Below are 11,612 nucleotides of genomic sequence, written 5' to 3' on the forward strand. Positions count from 1 at the left end.
CAATTTTCTTAAGTGTTCTGATCATAAAGGGATGCTGGATGTTAACAATTCAGTAGTTTTTAGTTCTAGAACATTTTCACCCTCCTCACCCCAAGGGAAACCCCATTCCCATTAGCAGTCACTCTCTGTTCTCCCCTTCCCTAGCCCCTGGCACTCACCAATCTGCTTTCCGTCTCTATGTATTTATCTGTTTTGGGCATTTCAGATCGATGAAGTCATATGCTGTGGAGCCTTTTGTGTCTGGCTTCTTTGATAATCATATTTTCTTTTTTTTCTTTCTTTTTTTAGAGACAGAGTGTCACTTTGTTGCCTTCTGTAGACTGCTGTGGTGTCACAGCTCATAGCAACCTCCAGCTCTTGGGCTTAGGCAATTCTCTTGCCGCAGCCTCCCAAGTAGCTGGAACTACCGGCACTCGCCACAACACCCGGCTATTTTTTTGTTGCAGACCTGGCCAGACTGGGTTTGAATCTGCCACCCTCAGTATGTGGGACCAGCGCTCTACTCACTGAGCCACAGGTGCCGCCCAATATCATGTTTTCAAGGTACATCCACGTTGTAGCAGATGTCAGTGCTTCCTTTGAGTAGTCCTGCTACAAACATTTATGTACAAGGGTTTGTTTGAATATCTCTTTTCAATTCCCTTCTCATATACCCAGAAGAAGAATTGCTAGATCATATGGTAATTCTATGTTTAACTTCTTGAGGAACCTGCCACACAATTTTCTATAATGGTCACACCACCAGCAGTGTACATGGGTTCTAATTTCTCCACATCTTGCCCTTCACTTGCTGTTTTCTGTATTTTGGAGTATGGCTATCTTAGGGTCATCTTCCTGATCAGCTGGCTTCAACTCTGGGTAGAACAGATGGGCCCTGGAAGTGCCTGGTTTAAATTCCCCCAGTCCATCATGTAGCAGAAACACTTCTTCCCTGATGGGTCCACCAAAAATCTCAAGGCTGATTCTCTTGGCCCAGTCAGTTCTAAGCCAATCACTGTCATTAGTGGATGGAGGACTTCATTGGCCAGGCCAGGGACTTGAGCAAGCCTCTGGAGGTTGCAGGGGAGGTGGCTGGGTGGGGGTGTCAGTCACTTCCAATGCAGACCAGAAACTTCACTAGCCTCCTGGCAACCTTGAGCACCACAAGGCAACAGGCTTTGCCTGGAAAATCCACCCCCAGTTGGCATTCTTCCCAAAATGCCACTGACAGAAGCCAGGTGAGTCTGGAATCCTAGAACTCTGGGAGGCCAAGGTGAGAGAATCACTTGAACTTGGAAGTTCAAGACCAGCCTGAGCAAGAGTGAGACCCCATCTCTACTAAAAATAAGCCAGGCCTCGGTGGGCACCTATAGTCCAGCTACTTGGGAGGCTGAGGCAGGAGGACCGCTTGAACCCAAGAGTTTAAGGTTGCTATGAACTAAGCTGACACCATGACACTCTACTCTGAGCAATAGAGTGAGACTCTGTCTCAAAAAAAAACAAAAAAAAAAGAAAGAAAGAAAGAAAAGAAAAGAAAAAGAAACAAAATGCCATTGGTAGGCAGCAGAGGTGCCAATAGCCCTCAGGAGGGGCCTTCTTACTCATCACCTGTTCCAAGTCTACTCAAGGAATGTTCATACCCCTGGGCCCCAAAGAGTTGAAACAGCAAAATGCAGAATCACAGGAAATCATCAAGGTTTGGGTGGCAACTGACTGAGACCCAGAGCCTGGGAGGTAAAGAGAGGGGCAGGGAGCAAATGGAAGTCCCAGAAGGGTGAGGACATTTGCCCAGGGCCACACAGTAAGTAAGAAGAAGATCTTATTCAAATCCCCACCTCCTTTTTCTTTTTAATTATGTTTTTTAATTTTTTCTGGTGGGGGGACAGAGTGCCTCTCTGTTACCCAGGCTAAAGGGCAACGGCATTATCATATCTCACAGCAACTTCAAACTCCTGGACTCAAGCCATCCTTCTGCCTCAGCCTCCCACATAGCTGGAACAACAGGTGTGCAGCACCACACCTGGCCAATTTTTCTATACAGGCAGTCCCTGAGTTACAAACATCCAACTGACATATAACTCCCACTTACAAATGGGGACTATTATAGGTAAATGTACCTGTTCCAACTTACAGACAAATTCAACCTAAGAATAAATCTATATAACTGATCTCATTTGTAACCTGAGGACTGCCTATATTTTGTAGAGATAGGATCTTGCTCTTGTTCAAGGTGGTCTCAAACTCCTGGCCTCTAGTGATCCTCCTGCCTTGGTCACCTTCATTTTCAACACCTAAGTTAGGCTGGGCATAGTGGTTCACATCTATAATCTTAGCACTATGAGAGGCCAAGGCCAGTGGATTGCTTGAGATCAGGAGTTTGAGACCAGCCTGAGCAAGAGCGAGACCCCGTCTCTTCCAAATATAGAAAAACTGGGCGGCTCCTGTGTCTCAAAGGAGTAGGATACCGGCTCCATATGCCAGAGGTGACAGGTTCAAACCCAGCCCCGGCCAAAAACTGCAAAAAAAAAAAAAAGTCACCAAAAATAGAAAAACTAGCTGGGCATTGTGGCAGGCGCCTACAGACCCAGCTACTCAGGAGGCTGAGATGAGACAAGAGGATCACCTGAGACCAAGAGTTTGAGGTTGCTGTGAGCTATTATAGCACAGCACTTTACAAAGAATGACAGAGTAAGACTCTGTCTCAAAAAAACCCAAAAAATCACCCAACTTGTCCCCCACTCCTACTAGAAGATTTGGGACCTGGTCTTGTCCAGGGCTCTGAGCTGGGTCATGTGCAGGTGGACACAGGGAAGTTGTTGCAGGAGTAAGAGTGACTTTCTGAGGTGAAAGCTATTGTTCTGCCCATTACACAGATGAAAAACCGAGGCCCAGAGACATGACAGTCCTTGTCCTGTGAATCCTGCCCTGAACCCCCTGCCTGGGAGCCCTTCAGGGCAAGGCCAGGCTTGGAGTGTCACATGGGTTTTGTCCTTGGTCTCAGATGTGGATGCAACCCAAATCAATGCCCCATGTTCCTGATGGGAAGCTGAGTCTCCCCTCATGCCCAGAGAGATGTTGAGATGCAGCCTTTTGCTCTCTCGAATGGATACTCCAACAGGTCTTGGGCTTGTGGGCTGGGAGGGTCTCAGGGCTTGTTTTTACTGCTTGGTGCCAGGATTAATGTCTTAGAGGAGTAACGCCTTGGTGCAGATAATTGTTTTTTTGACCTTTGCTGTTTCAACCAGAGACTCAAAACTGAAGCATCCTGTCCCCCACACGCAACTGGGCCATACCCAGCAGGACCACACAGAGGCTTAACCCGCTGGATGCTAGGCTGCTGCCTCCCCAAACCTCATGGTCCTAAGGCTGTGTCCAACCCCACATCTGGACTTTTCGACTTGGCTCTGGTTTCCAGCTGAAACAAAAGCACCCAGGGTGACAAAAACACAGTACCCTGCATGTTTGTGCCAATGTTTTGGCTCAAGGACTCTGCCTAAACCCCCTGTTCACCTCTCCCCAATGGATACTGTCCAGGACTGGCCCTCAAAGGCCATTTTTTGCCAGGAAAGCCCACAGTTCCGTCTGGAGCCCAGTCAGCCCAGCCCAGACATGTGGATCTGACCCAGGCACCTCAAGAGCACCATGGCCAAGGTGAGGTCATGGTTTCCCGCCATCACCTCCCCAAGCCTTCCTGTCTCAGGCAAAACCCCCACCATCCACCCTGTGTTGACCCCAAGCACAGGATGGCATCTGAGACTCCTCCTTTCTCTTCCTCCCAAGTACATATGCCTCTGTGGCCTTCAAAACATACAAATCCAAATGTTTCTCCCCCTCCCTGTACCCCTGACCTGGTCCTGGCCCTACTGACTCCTACCAGACATTGCCAGGCCTCCTCCCCATGGCAGCCACAGGGGATGTCTCAAGATCATAAATCACTCCATGTACCTCCCATGTTCACACACTCTCCATGTCTCCCTATTGCTCTCAGAATAAAACCCACCTTCCCGCTGCAGCCTACAAGAACTCATGTGACCCTTCACTGGGGTATTTCTTCCAAACACTTTTCACTCTTTGAAATGATGAAATGATCTTTGTTGTGTTTTCTTTCTTTCTTCTCTTTTCGAGACAGTCTCACTCTGTTGCTCCAGGCTAGAGTGCCATGGCACCATCATAATCTTTTAAATTTTTAGTAGAGATGGGGACTCACTCTCACTCAGTCTGGTCTTGAACTCCTGAGCTCAAGGGATCCTCCTGCCTTGGACTCCCAGAATGCTGAGATTATAGGCATGAGCTGCCGTGCCCAGCCATTTGTTGTGTTTTCACAAGGTTGGGATGTAGTTTACCCTTAGCGTGTGCCATCATGCCTGCCACGTAGTAGGTGGGGTTGTGTCTCCTTGGGGACAAAGGGACATGTCAGCCCTTGCAGCAAAATTTGAGAAACACCTACCTCTCCCCCAGTCCTCCCCTGGCATCACCCCAAGATTTAGAACCTAGAACCTCACCCTCAATATATGGCCAGGGGGTTAGGATTGTGATGGTGGATGCACAGGTAGCTATAGGGTTGTTAGGAGGGGGGACCTCTAAATTACAACTAGAAGAGGAATAAGAATCATGGGCCAGTTGCGGTGGTCACACCTATAACCCTAGCACTCTGGGAGGCCAAAGAGGACAGATGATTTGAGCTCAGGCATTCAAGATCAGATGGAGCAAGAATGAGACTCCATCTCTAAGAAAATAAGCCAGGCACTGTGGTAGGTGCCTGGAGTCTCAGCTACTCAGAAGGCTGAGGCAAAAGGATCACTTGAGCCCACGGGTTTGAGGTTGCTCAGAGCTATGACACCATGGCACTCTAACCAAGGTGACAAAATGAGACTCTGTCTCAAAAAAAAAAAAAAAATCAGCCAGGCAAGGGGCCACAGAGGGTATTCAGACTGGGATGATCAATGTGGGCAAAGGCTTGGAGGTAACATAAAACAAGGCAGTGTTCCTGGAATTGGGTGTGGTGGTGCTCACATGGGGTGAGGGGAGAGGGGCTGGGCAGACCGGCAGGCCCAGGGACAATGGAATTTAGACTCCATTCCAAAGCAATGGAGAGCCATGACAGGCTTATGAGCAGTGGCCACATCAAACCTGAACCCCCTGCCCTGTGCTGGGCACTGGGATGCTCTCTCCTGGACCTGGGCACTCCGTGGGCTCAACATGCTTAGTGGGAACACCTCTAAGCAGTTTTATACAAATTCCTGTGGAGAACCATCTTGGACAGGACAGGCCACCCTCTGTCCTTACTACCACAGGGCTCAGGGAGGTCTGTCTGTCTGCTGGAACCTTCCAGACCCAGGTAATGTGCTGACAGCTGCCTAGCCCTGCCTTGGTCCCCAAGGCCGTACCCCAGATGGCTGAGTCCCCACAAGGCCAAGATCTGGGTACCCCTCTCCAGCCCTCTGTGCATGCTGAGGACCTCTCTCCTTATTCTCCTGGAATTTTCCTCACAAGCCCTGCCAATGCCTCCAGGAACATATTAAAGGAAAATGTTTCCAATCTGAGCAGGGCTGTTTTATGGCTCTCTGGGCCCAGAGTCTGACCACAGAGTGGAAAGGCCGCATCATACCACGGCTATTTCTGCTGGGCAGCTTGGACCCAGCCCACCCTCTTGCCCCCACTCAGAGGCCCCAGTTCTGCAACGTTTTTCCTGTTAAGCCAAGTTCCCTATGCTCTCAATCTCCTAACTGGGGAGCAGTTTCAGAAAAAAATAAAGGTTCAAGCTGGACGGGATGGCTCACAGCTATAATACTAGTCCTTTGGTAAGCTGAGGCAGGAGGATGGCTTGAGGCCAGGAGTTTGAGACAAGCCTGGGCAACATAGTGAGACCTGATCTCTGCCAAAAAAAAAAAAAAAAAATTAGCCTGGCTTGGTGGCACATACCTGTAGTCCCAGCTACTGAGGAGGCTGAGACAGGAGGCTTGCTTGAGCTCAGGAGTTAGAGGCTATAGTGAGCTAGGTTGACACCATTACACTCCAGCCTGGGCAACAGAATGAGACTCTGTCTCAAAAGTGAAAAAAAAAGTCATTAAAGGAAGGAAAAAAGGAAAATAGAGGTTCAGAATTAAAATGTGGAGTCTTAGCATATTAAATTGTTTATTCATCCAACAAATAATCTACATTGTTTCCAGTGAGTGCTCACCTCTGTTTTGGTGCTGGTGACACAGTGGGAACAAGTGGGATCTGCTCCAGTCCTTGGGGAGTTCATGAGAAGGTGGAAGAGGGGGGTTCCACATGACCCCCTGTCGCAGGTCTGAAAACAGAGGCCGGGAGGGCAGGGCAGCAGGTTGCCGGAGGTGGTGGTAGAAGGGAAGAAATAAAAGGGACAGAACCTCACACAGACAGAGTGGTTCCAAAGCCAGTTTTCTGTTTTATTTTTTTTTGAGACAGAGTCTCACTATGTCACCCTGGGTAGAGTACCATGGCATCACAGCTCACAGCAACCTCAAACTCTTGGGCTTAAGTGATTCTTTTGCCTCAGCTTCCCAAATAGCTGGGACTCCAGGTGCCCACCACAACACCCCGCTATTTGTTGTTGTTGTTGTAGTTGTCATTGTTGTTTTAGGAGGCCTTGGCCAGGTTTAAACTCGCCGGCCCCAGTGTATGCAGCCGGTGCCTTAGCCACTGAGCTATGGGCACCAAGCCAGTTTTCTGTTCTTTGTTTTCCTTTTTGAGACGGTCTCACATAGTGCCATGGCATTATTGTAGCCCATAACAACCTCATTCTTTTGGGCTCAAGGGATCCTCTTGCCTCAGCCTCCTCTATAGCTGAGACTACAGGCTCTCACTCTTGCTCAGGCTGGTCTCCAACTCCTGAGCTCAGGCAATTCACCTGCCTTGGCTTCCCAAAGTGCTAGGATTAGAGGTGTGGGCCACTGTGTCTGGCCCTTTAATTTTTTTTAAGACAGAGTCTTGCTCAGTCACCCATGCTGGAGTGCATTGGCATCATCATAGCTCACTGTAACTCCAAACACCTGGGCTCAATCAATCCTCTTGTCTCAGCCTCTTGAGTAGGTGGCACTACAGGTGTGTGCCACTACTCCTGGCTAATTTTTTAATTTTTTGTGGTGATGGGGTCTCACTATGTTACCCAGGCTGGTTTCAAACTCTTGGCCTCAAGCAATCCTCCTACTTCAGCCTCCCAAAATGCTAGGATTCCAGGCGCAAGCCACCATGCACATCCCAGAATTCACCATTTTAGCGTGCACAATTCCATGACACTCAGTGAATTCACAATGTTGTGCAACCACTACTTCTGTCGAGTTCCAGAACTTTCTATCACCCCATAAAGAAACCCTGTGCCCATTAGCAGTCACTCCCCATTCCCCTTCTCTCAGCGCCTGGCAACCATGAATCTGCTTTCCACGGTGCCTGTTCTGGACATTTTATACAAATGGAATAATGCATCACATGAGCTTTTGTGTCTGGCTTCTTTTACTCAGCATGATTTATTTTAAAAAAAATTTTTTTTTGGCCGGGGCTGGGTTTGAACCTACCACCTCCGGCATATGGGGCCAGCACCCTACTCCTTTGAGCCACAGGCACCTCCCAAAATGTTTTTATTTATTTATTTATTTTTGCAGTTTTGGGTGGGGGCCAAGTTTGAACTCGCCACCTCTGGTATATGGGGCCATCGCCTTACTCCTTTGAGCCACAGGCACCGCCCAATTTATTTAAAATTTTTAAAAATGGGATCTCACTGTGTTGCCCAGGCTGATCTCCAACTCCTAGTTTCAAGTGCTCCTCCTGCCTTAAGGCCCCCCCGCCAGTAGCTGGCACTATAGGTTGGAACCACCTCACCCAGCCCCAGCTTGATGTTTTTGAGGTGCGTCCACATTGTAGCATGGATCAGTGCTTTAATATTCCACCGAGTGGATGGCCACACTTTGTTTTCCCATTCATCTATTCATGGACACTGTGGTTGTTTCTGTTTAGCAATTCTGAACACTGCTGCTATGAACATTTGTGGACAATTTCTTTTTATTTTCTATTTTTTATTTTTTGACAGTCTTACTTTATTGCCCTCGGTAGAGTGCCATGCCATCACACAGCTCACAGCAACCTCCAACTCCCGGGCTTAGGCGATTCTCCTGCCTCAGCCTCCCGAGTAGCGGGGACTACAGGTGCCCGGCACAACACCCGGCTATTTTTTTGTTGTAGTTCAGCTGGGGCCGAGTTTGAACCCACCACCCTCAGTATACAGGGTTGATGCCCTACCCACTGAGCCACAGGCACTGCCCCTGGGGACAATTTCTATTTGAACACATTGTTTCAGTTCTCATAGGTCAATCCTAAGGATAGTGGATCATGTGGTAATCTTATGTTTAACTTTTTGAAGAACTTGGATGCTGGCCTGGTGTGGTGGCTCACGCCTATAAGCCTAGCACTCTGGGATGCTGAGGCAGTGGATTGCCTGAGCTCACAGGTTCAAGACCAGCCTGAGCCAGAGTGAGACCTCATCTCTAGAAGTAGCCAGCCAATGGGGAACACCCGTAGCTCAGTGAATAGGGCACTGGCCACATACACCGAGGCTGGTGGGTTTGAACCCCACCCAGGTCTGCTAAAACAACAATGACAATTGCAACAAAAAAGTAGCCAGGCATTGTGGTGGGCACCTGTAGTCCCAGCTGAGGCAAGAGAATCATTAAAGCCCGAGAGTTTGAGGTTGCTGTGAGCTGTGACACCACAGCTCTGTGACACTCTACCCAGGGGGATACCTTCAGACTCTGTCTCAAAAAAATGAAATAAATTTAAAAATAATAAAAATAGCCAGGCATTGTGGGGGGTGCCTGTAATCCCAGCCGCTTAGGAGGCTGAGGCAGGAGAATCACTTGAGCCCAAGAGTTTGAAGTTGTTGTTGAGCTATGATGTCACAGCACTCTACCAAGGACAACAAAGTGAGATTCTGTCTCCAAGAAAAGAAGAAAAAAGAAAAACTTGGATGCTGCTTTCTACAGCCAAGTGGGGTTCATTGCAATGAGTTTGGTAAATGGGAAACACACGGACCTCTCTTTTTACAGCCTGGACCATAGAAGCTGCCTTGTGCCAAGCAGAGCCCGTTGCCCAGGAAGTCAGCTGTTGTGCACTAATGTGTCTGCAGTCATTGCCTTCATTCCTGAGCAAACATTTCTAGCTAATACCCTGTTGGCACTGGCATCTCAGGCGTAGGGGGCCACCGACCTCACTCACTGTCTGGGATATGGTCTCTGCTCCTGAGGGTTGGAGATAAGCGTGGTCTGAGGTCATACCAGTGTGAGATGCAGAGCAAGCCACGAGTTCCTCTCCTACCTGGACACCTTGGGGACACCTGAGGGTGCGCTGGTCATGTGGGGGTTGCTCTAGCACGAGAGACTCAGACCTGTGGTTTGATAATTCCCATCCCTTTTGCCCAGAAATGAGTTACAGTTCATTATGAACATTTTCAAATATACACAAGAGTTGAGAGAATCCTACAACATCCCCCATAAACCCATTTCTCAGACTTTACATTATCAAATATCAAGTCTCACTTGCTTCATCTACTCTCATTATTTTTAAACAGTTTGCTTGAGGTAGAGTTCACATACTTTATAATTCACCTTTGTAGGGGGCACAATTCAGTGGCATTCAGAACATTCACAATGTTGTGCAGCTACTACCTCTACCTAGTGCCAGAACATTCCATTCCCCCCAAAGGAAACCTCATTCCCCATTAGCAGTCACTCCCCAACCCCATTTCCCTCCCCCAGCCCCTGGCAGCCACTGACCTGCTTCCCATCTCTGTGGATTTGCCTGTTCCGGACACTTCATATCAATAGAATCACATGCTGTCTGGCTTCTCTCACTCAGCATCGTGTTTTCAAGGTTACCCTCTTTTAAGTTCACTTTTACTTGATTTCACCAACATGTTTTAAAGCAATTCCAAGCCTTAAGCCATTTGTCTATGTCTCTCCTTACACATCTCCAAAGACTTCAGAGATTTTTGTCTACAACCACGATGTGTTAACTCTATTCTGACGTCTCCCGGCTGCCTCTAAATTGGCTTTTTTACATTCAACATGTTAAAATCAGGTTCCAAAGTTCCCATTTGGTTTTCATGTCCTTTAAGTCTCTCTTTATCCTCCTCCTTTTTTTTTTATTGTGGTAAAATATATATCACATAACATTTATCATCTCAGCCATTAATCATCCACAGCTCAGCGGCATGAAGTATATTCATGTTGTTGTGCAACAATCACCACCATTCACCTCTAAACTTTCTCATCTTTCCAAATTGCAACTCTGTCCCCATTAAACACTAACTTCCCATCTCCCTTCCCCACCACCCCTGGCACCCATCTGCTTTCTGTCTATGAATGTGTCAACTCCAGGGCCCTGGTGTAAGTGGAATCACTTAGTACTTGTCTTTCTGTGACAGGCTTATTTCACTGAATGTCCTAAAGATTCATCCATGTTGTAGCATGTGTCAGAATTTCTTTCCCTTTTTAGGCTGGATAATACCCCAATGTGTGGACAGACTACGATTTGTTTATCCATTTTTCTCTTATTGGAACTTGGGTTGTCCCCCTTTGGGCTGTTGTGAATAGGGCAGCTACAAACACTTATGCATAAGCATTTATACAAGTATCTGCTCACTATTCTTTTAGGGTCTACATACAGTTACCCTATGTTTAATTTTTTTTCTTTTTGAGATAGAGTCTCACTCTGTCACCCAGGGTAGAGTTCCGTAGCATCATAGCTCACAGCAACCTCCAAACTCTTGGGCTTGAGCAATCCTCTTGCTGCAGCTTCCCAAGTAGCTGGCATTACAGGCACCCCTGGACAATGCCTGGCTAGTTTTAGAGACTGCATAATACTTCACTGTATGTGCAAACTGCCATTGACTTAACCACTTAACCAGATCCCTCTGGTGGACCAGTGAGTTCTAGTGTTTTCCATGCAGCAGTGGAGATTCTAGTACTTCACTGTTGTGATCTGAATATTTGTTTTCCCATCCCCCAAATTCATATGTTGAACTTAATCTCAATCCCTAATATGATAGCAAGTGGTGGCCCCTTAGGGAGGTGACTGGATCATGAGTTCAGGACCTTCATAAATGAGGATAGTGCCTTTATAAAAAAGATTGAACGGGGCTGGGCTAGGTGACTCATGCCTTTAATCTTAGCACTCTGGGAGGCCAAAGCAGGAGGATCCCTTGAACTCAGGGAGTTGGAGACCAGCCTGAGCAAGAGCAAGACACGGTCTCTACTAAAAGTAAAAAAGTGATGTGAGTGTTGTGGAGGGCATCTGTAGACCCAGCTACTCAGGAGGCTGCGGTAAGAAGATCACTTGAGCCCAGGAGTTTGAAGTTGCTGTGAGCTATGATGGTGTCACTGCAGTCTAGCCTGGGCAACAGAGTGAAATTCTGACTCCAAAAAAAAAAAAAAAAAAAAGGGATTGAAGGGAGTGTTTTGCTCATTCCTCCACATGAAGACACACAGAAGGTGCCATCCACAAGGAATAAGTGCTTGCCAGGCACCAAGTCTGCTGCTGGCACATTGATCTTGGACTTCCCAGTGTCCAGAACTGTGAGCAATATATTTCTATTGTTTACAAGATAAAGTATTTTGTTTTAG

Source organism: Otolemur garnettii, unplaced genomic scaffold (genome assembly GCF_000181295.1).
Source record: "Otolemur garnettii isolate 467f Iridium unplaced genomic scaffold, OtoGar3 scaffold00105, whole genome shotgun sequence".
NCBI classification, from domain to species: domain Eukaryota; kingdom Metazoa; phylum Chordata; class Mammalia; order Primates; family Galagidae; genus Otolemur; species Otolemur garnettii.